Here is a 16,065-nt window from a genome sequence, read left to right as displayed (position 1 = left end):
GTTGCCATGGTGATATCATGACTTGCAGTGAACTGGATTTAAGTGAGGGAGGACTGTGCAAGGTCACCAACTTCACTCTCTCCTCCAGGCAGGGGTGGCCCATTGTGACCAATGGATCCACCCCCGTGGATCCTCATAACCTGCCAAAGAAAGTCCCAAGTCCTTAGCCTGGCATTCAAGGCCCTCTGAGATCTGGTTCCCATCTGTCTTTCCAGCTTTATTGCCCACTACTTTCCTTATTGTGGTCTGTCCTCTTAGGCAAGCTGGATTATGCACTGTCTCCTAGGCATACTATATGGAATGCCATGTGACACCATATCCCTCTGCTCTTACCCCAGTCTACCCATTCTCCAAGACTGGCCTCAGAGGCCCCCTCATCCAGGAAGCCTTCCTGGATTCCCTTGGTTGGACGTCAGTCTCTGAACTCTTGTCAAAGCTCTCCTTAAAATTATTAGTGTGTGAAAAAATCTCCAGGGCGAGATGAGTTTACAGGTGAATTTTACCAAACATTTAAAGAACAATTAATTCCAATATTATACAAATTATTTAGAAAAATAGGTGAAGAAGGAGTTCTACCAAATTTGTTCTATGATACAAATATGGTGGTGATACCAAAACCAAGCAAAGCAAAAACAGAGAAAGAAAATTATAGACCAATTTCCCTAATGAATATTGATGCTAAAATCTTAAATAAGATATTAGCAAGGAGATTACAGCAAGTGATCACCAGGATAATACACTATGACCAGGTGGGATTTATACCAGGAGTGTAAGGCTGGTTCAACATTAGGAAAACTATTAACATAATCAACCACATCAATAAGAAAACTAACAAAAATCATATGATTATCTCAATAAGACTAAGAGAAAGCTTTTGACAAAATACAGCACCCATTCCTAATAAAAACACTAGAGAGCTTAGGAATCGGTGGAGCTTTCCTTAAAATAATAAGCAGTATCTACCTAAAACCAGCAGCAAGCATTATATGCAATGGAGATAAGTTAGAGGCCTTCCCAATAAGATCAGGGGTGAAACAGGGATGTCCATTATCACCCCTATTATTTAATATTCTACTAGAAATGTTAGCTTTAGCAATCAGAGAAGAAAAAGGAATTAGAATAGGCAAGGAAGAAAGAAAACTATCACTCTTTGCAGATGATATGCTGTTATACTTAGAGAATCCTAGAGAATCAGCTCAAAAATTACTTGAAACAATTACCAACTTTAGCAAAGTAGCAGGATATAAAATAAATCCACATAAATCATCAGCATTTCTATACATGACCAACAAAGTACAGCAGCAAGAGATAGAAAGAGAAATTCCATTTAAAGTAATGGTAGATAATATAAAATACTTGGGAGTCTACTTGCCAAGACAAACCCAGGAACTCTATGAACACAACTACCAAACACTCTTCACACAAATCAAATCAGATCTAAATAATTGGAAAGATATCAATTGCTCATGGATAGGCAGAGCTAATATAGTAAAAATGAGAATACTGCCTAAATTAATTTACTTATCCAGTGCCATACCATTCAGACTACCTAAAAATTATTTTATAGAGCTAGAAAAAATAATAACAAAATACATCTGGAAAAACAAAAAGTCAAGAACATCAAGGGAAATAATGAAAAAAAAATGCACAGGAAGGTGGGTTAGCTGTACCAAATCTGGAACTTTACTATAATAAAGTGGCAGTCATCAAAACTATCTGGTACTGGCTAAGAAATAGAGTGGTAGATCAATGGAATAGGCTAGGCTCAGGAAATGCAGTAGTAAATGACACTAGTAATGTAGTGTTTGATAAACCCAAAGACTCCAGCTTCTGGGATAGGAACTCAGTATTTGACAAAAACTTCTGAGAAAACTGGAAGATAGTATGGCAGAAATTAGGCATAGACCAACATCTTACACCTTATACTAAAATAAGGTCAAAATGGATACATGATTTAGACATAAGAGGTGATACCATAGGTAAATTAGGAGAGAAAGGAATAGTCTACCTATCAGATCTTTGGAAAGGAAAACAGTTTATGACCAAACAAGAGATAGAGTATATTGTAAAATGCAAAATGGATGATTTTGATTATATTAAATTAAAAATTTTTGTACAAACAGAAGCAATGCATCCAAAATTAGAAGGGAGGCAGAAAGCTGGGAAACAATTTTTCAGGCCAGTACTTCTGATAAAGGCCTCATCTCTAAAATATATAGGGAACTAAATCAAATTTATAAGAATCCAAGTCATTCCCCAGTTGAGAAATGGTCAAAGGATATGAACAGGCAGTTTTCTGATGAAGAAACCAAAGCTATCTATTCCCATATGAAAAAATGCTCTAAATCTCTAATGATTAGAGAGATGCAAATTAAACCAACTCTGAGGTACCACCTGACACCTATCAGATTGGCTAAAATGACAAAAAAGGAAAATAATAAATGTTGGAGAAGCTGTGGAAAATTGGAACACTAATGCATCGTTGGTAGAGCTGTGAACTGATCCAACCATTCTGGAGAGCAATTTGGAATTATGCCCAAAGGGCGATAAAGCTGTGCATACCCTTTGACCCAGCAACACCACTTTTGGGTCTTTTTCCCAAAGAGATCTTAGAAAAATGAAAAGGACCCACATGTACAAAAATATTTATAGCTGCTCTTTATGTGGTAGCAAGGAATTGGAAGCTGAGGGGATGCCCATCAATTGGGGAATGGCTGGACAAGTTGTGGTATATGAATGTAATGGAATACTATTGTGCTGTAAGAAACGATGAGCAGGAGTTCAGAGAAACCTGGAAGATCCTGCGTGGGCTGATGATGAGTGAGATGAGCAGAACCAGAAGAACATTGTACACAGTATCATCAACATTGTGTGTTGATCTACTGTGATGGACTATATTCTTCTCACCAATGTAATGGTACAGAAGAGTTCTAGGGGACTCATGATGGAAGAGACTCTCCAAATCCAGGAAAAAAAAGAATGGTGGAGTATAGATGCTGAATGAACCATACTATTTCTTTTGTTTTTGGTGCTGTTGTTTTTTCTATTTTGAGGTTTTTCATCGTTGCTCTGATTTTTCTCTTATAACATGACTAATGCAGAAATATGTTTAATGTTTTATATATATATACATATATATGTGTATATACATATACATATACATATACATATATATATATATATATATATATATATATATATATATATATATAACCTATATCGGATTACCTGCTGTCTAGGGGAGGGGGGAGGGAGGGGAGGGAGGGAGAAAAATCTGAAATTGGAAAGCTTGTATAAACAAAAGTTGAGAACTATATTTACATGTAACTGGAAAAAAATAAAATACTTTTATCAGAAAAAATAGTTACATTGTTAGGCTGCTTACTTTATTACTACTGTAAAACTAATATCTGTTTTCCTGTACTATAATATTAATCAAATCTAATTTTCTTCAAAAAACAAAACAAAACAAAAATTATTTGTGTGTTATGTTATATATATAATAAATATAAAGAGAGTATATAATAGTATTATAGTAAGCATATAATTGTATTATAGTATATATGTATATAGAGAGTATATAATAGTATTATAGTATATATGTGTATATATAGAGTATATAATAGTATTATAGTATATATGTGTATACATAGAGTATATAATTGTATTATAGTATATAGAGAGCATATAATTGTATTATAGTATATATGTATATAGAGAGTATATAATAGTATTATAGTATATATGTGTATATAGAGAGTATACAATGGTATTATAGTATATATATGTATATAGAGAGAGTATATAATAGTATTATAGTATATATAGAGTATATAATAGTATTATAGTATATATAGAGTATATAATAGTATTATAGTATGTATGTGTATGTATAGAGTATATAATAGTATTATAGTATATATGTGTATATAGGAGTATATAATAGTATTATAGTATATATGTATATATAGAGAGTATATAATAGTATTATAGTATGTATATACACACACATATATAAATATTAGCCTATATCCCACAACTTGAATGCAAGCTGGGAAACTATAATGTAATATGATAGACTGCACTGAGAGCCCTGGCAAAGGCCGTCCTTGCCACCATCCTAGACTGGAGCAATGGCATCCTAAAAAGCTTGACCCCCCCTTCACTCCCTCTCCTCTTCTGCTCCTCCCCCCACAATACTGGCAGGCTGGATGTTATGCCCAGAGCTGCCCATGCCACTCTTCTCAAAGTTTGCCAGTGGTCCCTATTGGCTCCCAGGGAAATTTCAAGTTCTTTTGTCTGTTACTCAAGGTTCTCTATAACCTGGTACCATTCAACCTTAGCTCCTAAAAACTTCCCTTCATGAATTTTACCCTCCACAACTCTCTATCCTGTATTCTCAGACCTCTGTGCCTTTGTCCAGGCACTGCCCTTTGCCCGGAATGCCCTCCCTGATCTCCTTGCAATCCTTTTGAATTTCCTGTTACTTTACTGTAGAGTGCACCACCACCTTCCCAGTCCCTCAGGTTCACAACCTAGGCATCATCCTGGATGCCTCTCTCTTTCTCATCCCCCAGATCCAATCTGTTGCCAAGGCCTGGCAATTGCCCCTTTGCAACTTTTCTCTAACACACCCCTTCCTCTCCTCTGACTCAGCTGCTGCCCTGGTGTGGTCTCTCATGACTTCATCACCTGGACTATTGCAATAGCTGCTGGGGGGGGGGACCCTGGGCAAGTCACTCAACTCCAATTGCCTTAAACATTTGGGGCCATCTCCAGTCATCACGATGTCTATCTTGTCACTGGACCTAGATGGCTCTGGAGGAGAGATCAAGGTTGTTGACTTTACACAGCCCTCCCTTACTTCAATCCAATTCACTGCAAGTTATGACATCACCTCCCGATGACATGGTCCTCTTTGAGAACAAAGGACAAACAAGAACAAGAACAAATTTGATAATCATACCAAAAAAGCCTCTGAGCCTTAGGTCTTTCCGCCTTCAAAGATGTGTCTCTCTTCACTACCACACAATACTTTTCTATACATGAATACCATTTAGAAATAATGACATGTATACAGGCTCAAAACCTTTTTATTGATAGAGAAGAATGTTAAAAAAAAAAGTCTGAAGAACTCTGGCCTAGAGTGAACGTTCAGTGCCCAAAGTTGGTCATGGTCTCTTGTCTACTGGCTTCCCTTCTTTTGTCCAGGCTACCTGGCTCCCCTCTCTCCCCAGACATCTTCAAATATTTCCTGAGATATGTAACTCAGGGATTCACAAAGGTTTTAATTTATTTGCTGATACAGATTGTAGTCCCTACATACCTCATGAGATCATTATTTCTTCATGAGTCCCTATGAACAAAAGAAATTCATCCTCTTGGTGACCAACCTTCTGACACTGGGAACCGGGCACTTACCAAAGCTGATCCTGGGATGACAAGACAAACAGCTCAGCACCAGGGAGCATCCTGGAAGATTTTCTAGCTATGGCTAGGTTGTTCTGAGGGAGACATCAGAGGGAGGATTTTCATGGGAGCCCCAAGGCCCCTAGCAGTTGCTGTCTGCTCTTAGTAGACCAATGAGATGCAGATTTGGGACCTTTGGGGAATTACTAGCAGTAGCTTCTTGTTGGGAAATGGTGTGGTCGTCAGCTGGAAATAACTCATTCAAGTCTGCTTCCATCATGGTAGACAGCATCTATCCTTGGACCCTTAATCTGGAGGCAGCTGCATTAGCTAAGATGAGGCGCAATACTGCTAATAGGCTGTGAGAGGTTTTCAAAATTCAAAAGTAACAGATACCAATGGATGTGTCTGGAGCTTGATTGAAAGGACCCTAAGAGATAATATAATTTGAGACTGATTCTTTATATTTGGAACACAGACTGTCAGACCTATGCCCCACCTTAGGATGTTCCATACAGAACATTCTAATGGTCTTCCCAACTGACTCCCCACTCCAATCCATTCTCTATTCAAGCTGCCAATTCAATTCAATTCAATAAACATTTATTAAGTGCCTACTGTGTCCCAAGCTCTGAGGATACACATATGAAAAAGAAAACCAGGGAGGTTACATTTCCCAGAGTTCAACACTCTTTTCCTTCCTTGTGTGTGGCTGCCATTGAGGCTACAATTGCACCGCAGCCATGGCCATCCGCTACCCCATGGCCGTGGGCCTCAACAAGGGCCACAAAATTACCAAGAATGTTTTGAAGCTGCGATACTGCCGCTGCCATGGGCACCTGACCAAACACACCAAATTTGTGAGAGATATGATCCAGGAAGTGTGTGGGTTTGCCCCTTATGAGAGGCGGGTCATGGAATGGTTAGAAGTCTCTAAGGATAAGGAAGCCCTAAAGTTCATCAAAAAAATGGAACTCAGGGCAGCTAGGTAGCGTAGTGGATAGAGCACTAGCCCTGGAGTCAGGAGGACCTGAGTTCAAATCTGGCCTCAGATGCTTGACACTTACTAGCTGTGTGACCCTGGGCAAGTCACTTAACTCCAATTGCCTCACCAAAAAAAAAAAAAGAAAAGAAAAGAAAAAGAAAAAAATGGAACTCACATCTGAGCCAAGAGGAAGAGAGAGGAGCTCAGCAACGTCCTGGCTGCCGTGAGGAAGGCCACTGTCAAGAAGGACTAAACTGGACCCTGCCTACCTTTCCCCACTTATCCAATAAAGATTGAACAAACAGAAAAAAAAAGAAAACCAGCCCTTACCCTCAAGGAGCTTACAATCTAAAGGGGAAGACAACACACAAAATAAAGGTGAAAAGGGGGTGGGGGCACCAGGAGGTACTTGGCTCAGGGGCATGATGTTCTCTGGAACAGGAACCAAGCAGAGCTGCTCATGGAAAATGGAGAGTTACTTAGAAAGTTCTGAGCCCTCTACAAAGGAAGTCTTTGGGAGTTTATTGCTTTATCCTCCAGTCCTCAAAAATGAGTCATCTGGGGGGCAGCTAGGTGGTGCAGTGGATAGAGCACCAGCTCTGGAGTCAGGAGGACCTGAGTTCAAATCTGCCCTCAAACACTTGACACTTACTAGCTGTGTGACCCTGGGCAAGTCACTTAACTCCAATTGCCTCACCAAAACAAACAAACAAACAAAAATGAGTCATCTGCATGGTGAAGAAATTTCAGGTGGTCAGTTTATCCTAGGGGAGGCATGATAGTTTTTGTGGAGCTGCTAATGAAAAATGGTGTTACCCTGAACCACCTCAGTCTCTGGGAAAAGGAAGGGCATTAGGTTCATGGCTTAGCCCGGTTCCCATAGAGCCCAGTCCCAGTTCCAAGTCCAAAATCTCTCTCAGGCTTGAGTCCCTGGTGCCCTGGTTTCTCAGGGCTTTCATGCTGGGTTGGCTGGCTGCATCATTCTGCCTGCAATCCTGCCTCTAAGGTCTCCATGACACCAACTCCCAGTGCCTGAGAGATAACTGCCAACCCCTAAAACCAAGGACAAATAGCACAAAACAGAAACAACCTCCCTGGGGCCATTTTTCAGAACCAGAGGTAAAAGAAAGGGATCAGGGGAAGGAGGGACCTTCTTCCTTTATGATTCAGTTCATGGCATATGCAAGGCACAGATTACCAAAAAGAGTGGTTGTTTCAGTCTCCCATTTTTAAAAACAAAGGCAGTCAGTCAAAGGTAGCTATCCTTACCTACATGGCCTCCATGTTAGGCAATGCAGACATGCTCTATAGGCTCCTCATAAACTGGGCATGCCCAGATCAGCCCAGGTTATACATTTCCCCCATTTGAAATTGGTCATCCCCCGAAATAAGTGCTTCCCCCCTTCCTTCCTTCCTTCCTCTCTCTTTCTTTCTTCCTTCCTCTCTGTTTCTTTCTTTTTTCTTTCTTTCTTTATTCTCTCTTTCTTTCTTCCTTCCTCTCTGTTTCTTTCTTTTTTCTTTCTTTCTTTATTCTCTCTGTTTCTTTCTTTCTTTCTCTCTGTCTCTCTTCCTTCCTTCCTCTCTTTCTTTCTCTTTCTTTCTTTCTCTCTGTCTCTTTCTTTCTTTCTTTCTTTCTTTCTTTCTTTCTTTCTTTCTTTCTTTCTTTCTTTCTTTCTTTCTTTCTTTCTTTCTTTCTTCCCTTAGTACTAGTCCCCAATTCAGATCAGTTCACTACAGTCTCTCTATAAATGATCTTTATCCACTTGCTTTCCCAGTGTCTTAGAGTTGGGTCTCTAACTCAAATTTACATTATCATGTAACTCAATATTGCATTATAATATGCAATCTCACATGTAAAAAATGCAGTTATCTCTAAATATAAAATTTTGCAGACTCGGGGAACAAATAACATTTCACAAAATTCCCCAAATCAGTCAAGAAAAGAAGAGTTGTGTTTTGTTTTGTTTTGTTTTGTTTTTTACAGAGTTTACCGAATATACCAAATCAATACCACAATTACCAAATAAAGCTTGCTTAGACTGATTAGCCCTACTGGACCTCTCTCAATCTATAAGCGAAAGAGCAAAGATAAAGAAAATTGGCTTCTGTCTCACACAGCAACTGGTCTACCCTGAGCTTTCCAAGCCACATGGCACTCACCCCACAGGGATTTGTGGTCAACTTTCTCAAATGCGAAAACTGTCCTAAGTAGAAACTCTTCCGTGATTCCCTCAATGCATAAACAAAGTGTCTCTTTCAACACAGGGTACGTGAAAATTCTTTAGGGGTCCCTTTTTCATAGGCGATCCCCATAGAAGTCCAGATAGTTTCCTCTGGGTCCTTTATCCTGAAGGGCACCCGAAATTCCCTCATGGAACCTTGCTGCTGCTAGGGGTAAACCAAGTGGAATTGCAAACTTACCCAGCAGTCAAGAAGACAAGTAGGCTCACTTAGAGAAGTAGCAAAGGATTTGAGCTACCTGTGGGTGTTAGGCACGAGCTTTCTCACCCCAAGAAGTTGTAGGGCATTATGCTTTCATAAAAGGCAAGCATTTTAGGTCCGGTTAAATGCAAAAAAGAACAATATGAAGTTTTCTACTAGTAATTCAAAATTTCTTGCATTGAACTCAGTACAAGTACTTATACATGACTCTATACTACAGAACATAGCAGTATCCAATCCTTATTCATTCTTTATTTAGCAAATGCTTTTATTTATGTATTCATTCATCTATCTATGTAATTAATTAATGTGTTCATTCATTCACTTTTTTTTTTTTGCGGGACAATGAGGGTTAAGTGACTTGCCCAGGGTCACACAGCTAGTAAGTGTCAAGTGTCTGAGGCCGGATTTGAACTCAGGTCCTCCTGAATCCAGGGCCGGTGCTTTATCCACTGCACCACCTAGCTGCCCCAGTATTCAATCTTTATACAGAATTCAATAATACAAAAAGTACCAATATTGAAATAGTCAAACAACTGATAAATGAAAAGTATGCAAAATTATACTACCTGCTCACATCCCTATTTAAGGATTTCCAGTGGCTCCCTATGACCTCTAAGATGACAATCTAAAATCCCACATTTGACATTTAAAGCTCTTGAGAAACTGGCCCCTGGGGCAGCTAGATAGAGTACTGGCCCTGGATTCAGGAGGACCTGAGTTCAAATACGGCCTCAGACACTTAACACTCACTAGCTGTGTGACCCTAGGCAAGTCACTTAACCCCAATTGCCTCACCAAAAAAAAAAAAAAAAAAAAGAGAAACTGGCCCCTTCCTCTTTCTAGTCTTCCTTCACCTCAATCCCCTCCACCTACGATGTGATAGAGCCACATTAGGCCACTTAGAACCAGGGCATTCCAAAGGCCATTTCCAGGTCTTTGCATTGGTTGTGCCAGTGCCTGGAATGCTCTGCCCCTTTTTGCTTTCCTTTAGTTTCCTTTGCTTACTCCAGGGCTCAGTTCATATCCTACCTTCTACAAGAGGCCTTTCCTGGTCCACCCCAAGCTGCCAATGCCTTCCCTTCTCAGATTACTTTCATATAACTGTATGTATTTTGTACATACTTAGGATATTGCTGCCCCCCCCCAACCCCGGAATGCAAACCCCTTCAGAGAGGGAACTGTGGCTGTTGGGTTTTTTTGGGGGGAGTGCTTTTCTTTGTATTTCCAAAGAAATATGTGCACCCGTCCCGGTACATAATTAACACTTAATGGATGCTTGTTAAAGGCACACTAGTTCACTGTTCGTGGAAGCTGTGACTTGGCCCAGCCATTCTGGAAAAAGTTTGGAATGATGCCCAGAAAGTGAGTAAACTGTGCATGTTCCCTTTGACCAAGCTCTACCACTACCTTGGCCTATACCCCAAAGGAATTTGAGAAAGAAGAAAAGAATCAATTAGTACAAGGATACTGACAGTCCCTCTTTGGACAGTGGCAAAGAATTGGAAACTAATGGACAGCTCTCCTATTGAAGAATGGCTAAACCAATTGTGGACCATGAGTGTGATTGGTCATGTGTCATAAGAAATGATAAAACAGCTCCAGAGGCAACTGGGGGGACCTCTCTAAACTGATTTATGCAGAGTGAAATGACTAGAACTAGGAAAATAATTTCTACAGTGAAAACATGAAGGAAAAAGGCTCCTGTGACCGATTTTAGAACTCTGATCAACACAATAATAAGCCATAAGTATTTCAGAAAACCCAGGAAAGACTTATATGAATTGATGCTGAGTGAAATGAGCAGAACCAAGAGAACATTGTACGCACTATCAACAACATTTTGTGATCCTCAGCTGTGATGGACTTGACCCTTCTCAGCAATGCAGTGATCCAAAGCAATGATGGAAAATGCTCCCCACATTCAGAAAAAGAACTATGGAGTCTGAATGCAGATGGAAGCATACTATTTTCACTTTTGTTGTTGTTCTTTTTTTTTGTTATTGTTCCTGTTTATTTTTTCTTGCGGTTTTTCTTTCTTTTTGTTCTGATTAATATGGAAATATGTTTAAGATGATTGTAATGTATAACCTATATCAAATGGTTTACTGGCTTCAGGAGCAGGGAGGAAAGGGAGGGTGGGAGAAAAATTTGGAACTCAAAAAATATCTTTACATGTAATTGAGAAAAATTAAAATAAAAAAGATCAAAAGCAAAAACAATCTATAAGTTTGCTAGCTTCAAGCCACTCAAGTTCTGTCCAGAGAGGCAAAAACTTGAGATTCAGAAAGAGATATCTATTTTTGGACAAGGTTAATGTGGGGATTTGTCTTTCAGGGTGCTGGAGGTATGCATTAAGGAGTTTTAAAAAATTCAATCAATGTGTAGAAGGGAAAGCATAGATCAGTAGACACAATTAAAATATTTGTTAGTTTACAATGAAAAATAACCAATTTTGTTTCAAGAAAAAAATGCTTGACTGAATGGGAAGATAATATAATAGATCATTAATAGATTAATTAATTAATAGATCATTAAGTCCAAGGATCTCTAAACATTTTTTGATTATACACCCCACATCAGTAAAATAATTTTGAGTATATTCCCCCAATATTCTTATTCTATAAACTATATTCTATATTTATAATTATGTTTACAAACTATATAAACAGTATTCTTATTTTATAAACTATATTCCTGCACCATGATACCATTAAGTACAGTATAAATTATACACAAAAATAAAAAGGATGAAAGACAGATAAAATAAACAGTATTTCTTAAATGCTTTTATGTCATTTATTAACAGTACAAGGGGCAGCTAGGTAGCACAGTGGATAGAGCACTGGCCCTGGAGTCAAGAGGACCTGAGTTCAAATCCAGCCTTAGACACTTAACACTTACTGGCTGTATGACCCTGGGCAAGTCACTTAACCCCAATTGCCTCACCCCCCCAAAAAAAAACCCCTCCAACTCCCCCCCAAAATTACAAAACCTTTTTTGTTCTCCCTCTGAGAGCAATGTTATTTAAATAGAATTCAAAATTTTTGAAAAATCATTGTATATGTCCTAGGAGATTGAGGTAGATTTGTAAATAATAATTACTTGTTAGTAATGAATCATTCAGTTAATCTGATCTGTGGCTAGCCAAAAAGGTGATTTTTTTAAAGGATACTTTTTGAGGAGGGAAAGACATAATCTGTGTAAAATTCAAACCACAATCGAAGGCACTATTTTCTGGTTTGAACTGGTTACCATTATCAATGCAAAACCAGCCCAAAGTGGATGGTCTCCGCTGTTTTCAGAAAGTTTTCAGTATAAATCCATTCCCCTTTTGTCCATGGTTCTAATGCATGGCTTCCTGACTTCTTCCTGTCTCTGAATCCCTTGGCTTTTGGTAAATTTCCTTGTACCTATTATTCCATGTAAAAAGAAAAATCATTTCTACAGTTTACCATTCATATGCATGGAAGAAATGAACTAAAGACATTATTTTTATTTTTTTTTTGTGGGACAATGAGGGTTAAGTGACTAGCCCAGGGTCACACAGCTAGTAAGTGTCAAGTGTCTGAGTTCGGATTTGAACTCAGGTCCTCCTGAATCCAGGGCTGGTGCTCTATCCACTGTGCTACCTAGCTGCTCTGACTTTATTTTTTTTTTATTTTTATTTTTTAAGTGAGGCAATTGGGGTTAAGTGACTTGCCCAGGGTCACACAGCCAACAAGTGTCAAGTGTCTGAGGCCGGATTTGAACTCAGGTACTCCCAACTCCAGGGCCGGTGCTCTATCCACTGCGCCACCTAGATGCCCCTCTGACTTTATTTTTTAATCAAGAAGACTATTTTGTGAGCATAGCAACATTTTTAGTATCAGAATTACTCTTTCTCCAACCCACACTTTTTGTCATGAGCATGACTACTTCTGGACTATTTCAAAAGGCCAAGTTATTTACCAATTCTTGTACACTGCGGACAAGCCACACTGGGGCCTAATGAATGAGATAACTTAATTTCCTATTTATATTTGGATATTTTAGTTATACTTTTTGTATGTGTTGGGGGAACAATCTATCAACAAACATTTATTAAGTGCTCCCTATGTGCCACTCACTTTGCTAAGCATGGGGATTCAAAAAGAGGTAAATGTTAGTCCCTTCCTTTAAGGAGATCACAATCTAATGACAAGGAGTCTAGACTCACTGGATTGGGGAGTATGTGAGGGAGAGAAAAGTTTAAGAATACTAGAAAAGAGGGGGCAGCTAGGTGGCGCTGCAGTGGATAAAGCACTGGCCCTGGATTCAGGAGTACCTGAGTTCAAATCTGGCCTCAGACACTTACTAGCTGTGTGACCCTGGGCAAGTCACTTAACCCCCATTGCCCTGCAAAAATTAAAAATTAAATAAAAAAAAAGAACACTAGAAAAGGGGCAGCTAGGTGTGCAGTGGATAGAGTGTGGGCCTTGGAATCAGGAGGAGCTGAGTTAAGATCTCAGCCTCAGACATTTACTAGCTGTGTGACCCTGAGCAAGTCACTTAACCTTGTTTACCCTGGTTTCCTCATCTGTAAAAGTAGCTGGAGAGGGGTCAGCTAGGTGGTGCAGCAGATAAAGCACCAGCCCTGGATTCAGAAGGACCTGAGTTCAAGTCCGGCCTCAGACACTTGACACTTACTAGCTGTGTGACCCTGGGCAAGTCACTTAACCCTCATTGCCCCACAAAAAAAGTAGCTGGAGAAAGAAATGGCAAACCACTCCAGTATCTTTGCTAAGAAAACCCCAAATGTGGTCACAAAATGTTGGACATGATTAAACAACAACAACAACAACAGTGACAAGGAAGTTAAGGCCCAGAGAAAGATGATATATAGTATAAAGCAGAAGGGGAAAAAATCACAGATTTTTATACAGTTGTCTGTGCTCCTCTTTTTTTTTTTTTTTTTTTTGTATCTGTGCTCCTTTTGTCAAGGCCAGCCACTTGGCTAATGTAAGTACAACTTTCTACCTTCATGAAAATGATGGGTGTGTATGTGTGAGTGTGTGTGAAAAGATAATACAGATATACCTCAGAGATATTGTGGGTTTCCTTCCAGACACCCGCAATACAGCAAAAATCACAATAAAACAAGTCACATGGATTTTTTGCACATGGATTTTTTGATTTCCCAGTGCATATAAAAGTTATATTTACCCTATGCTGTAGTCTATTAAGTGTGCAGTAGTATCATGTGTAAAAACAAACAAACAAAAACAATGTATATACCTTAATTTAAAAATACTTAATTGCTAAAAAAATACTAACGGTCATCTGAGGCTTCAGTGAGTTACAATCTATTTGCTGGTGGAAGGTCTTGCCTTGATGTCAATGGCTTGTACCTGGTCAAGCCAGTGGTTTCTGAAGGTTGATGTACCTGTGGCAATTTCTTTCTTTTTTTTTTTTTGTGAGGAAATCGGGGTTAAGTGACTTGCCCAGGGTCACACAGCTAGTAAGTGTTAAGTGTCTGAGGACAGATTTGAACTCAGGTCCTCCTGACTCCAGGGCCAGTGCTCTATCCACTGTGCCACCTAGCTGCCCGCAATTTCTTAAAATAAAACAACAATGAAGTTTGCCCCATCCATTAGCCTTTCTTTTTACTTAAATACTTAGAGACCATAGTAGGGTCATTAACTGGCCCAATTTCAATATTATTGTGTCTCAGGGAATAGAGAGGCCCGAGGAGAGGGAGAGAGATGGGGGAACAACTGGTAGGTAGAACAGTTAGAACACACACAATGTTTATCCTTTAAATTCACTGTCTTATATGGGCACTGTTTGTAGCACCCAAAAACAATTGCAGTAGTAACATCGAGGGTCACTGATCACAAATAACCATACAAAATGTAACAATGATGAAAACGTTTGAAATACTGCAAGAATTACCAAAATGGGACAAGGAGACACAATGTGAAAAATGGTACCTGTAGGCTTGCTCCACACAGAGTTGCCACAAACTTTCAATTTGTGGGGCAGCTAGGGGGCATAGCAGATGGATAGAGTACTGGCCCTGGAGTCAGGGGGATCTAAGTTCAAATCCAGATTCAGACACTTGATGCTTACTAGCTGTTTGATACTTGGCAAGTCACTTAACCCCCAATTGCTTCACCAAAAAACAAAACAAAAACACCTTTAAAAAACCCTTTCAATTTGTAAAAAAAATAAAAATCAATATCTGAAAAGTGCAATAAAATGAGGTATGCCTGTAATGCTTTGAATGGCCACAAGTGTGTGTAAATCTTATGCCCTGCATTTCCCCAGCCCCATAGGACTCTGGCTTCAATTCAATTCAATAAAATATTTCTGAAAGCTATTATGAACAAAGTACCATTTCAAGACTCCAGGGACAAAAGGGGGCAACCCACAAGTACTCATAGGTTCAGAGATCTAGAATAGGAATGTGCCTCAGAGACCAGTTAAACCAACTCCTTAAGTTTATAGAGGGGGAAACTGAGGCCCAGGGAGGAGAAGGGACCTGTCCAAAGTTACAGGATCCTAGAGTGAGATCTGGTCATGCCTCAGAGACCAGCTGGTCCCCTGGTCCAATCCCCTTATTTTCACAGAGAGAAAATGAAGGCTTGGGGAAGTTTAAGTCATGCCTTGTGGCCTTCAGGCCACACAGGTAGTTGAATGGAAGGGGTGGGATTCCACATTGGTTCCAAGTCCACGTTTAGCCATCTTTACCCTGTGCCACACTGAAAAGCTAGGCCTTGCACTCGAGGGCCTTACATTCTGCATTATTATTGCCCTTGTGACACAGAATCATTGCACTTTGAGTCCCATGGGTGTTCTCCATGCCTGTCAATTGGTTCCCTAGGTGAGCAATAAAAAACCCACACAAGTCAACTGTGCAATTCATGAGGCCCAAAAAATAGAAGAATGAACTAGGACAAATTCAGTTTCAGGAAGAGAGGATAAGTTAGCTTAGTGGCTTAGGGACAAGGTGCTTAGAGTAGACTCCAAGGGCATCCCGTCCAACTCCCAGGGTTTGGAGTCCCATGATCCTTCTGTTCTAACAGAGAGGCCCCAGAAAGGCTCTTTCTTTCTTTTTTTTTTAAATTTCTTTTTTATTTATTTATTTTTTCAGAAAGGCTCTTTCACACAGAGCATGTGCGAGGAAAAGAATGATTGCTACCATTTATTAAGCACCTACTATGTGCAAAGGCACTGTGCTCAGCACCTCACAAATATTATCTTATTTG

General features: G+C 39.5%; 1 pseudogene; it reads left to right on the top strand.

Moving 5' to 3' along the window:
* The first annotated feature begins 6,152 nt into the window (after positions 1-6,152).
* On the top strand, positions 6,153-6,647 carry LOC122734090 (annotated as a pseudogene).
* Positions 6,648-16,065: the final 9,418 nt, after the last annotated feature.

The sequence above is a fragment of the Dromiciops gliroides genome, chromosome X (assembly GCF_019393635.1).
Source record: "Dromiciops gliroides isolate mDroGli1 chromosome X, mDroGli1.pri, whole genome shotgun sequence".
Taxonomy (NCBI): domain Eukaryota; kingdom Metazoa; phylum Chordata; class Mammalia; order Microbiotheria; family Microbiotheriidae; genus Dromiciops; species Dromiciops gliroides.
Note: the sequence above shows the minus strand (reverse complement) of the source record. Positions and strands in the feature narration are given on the sequence as shown.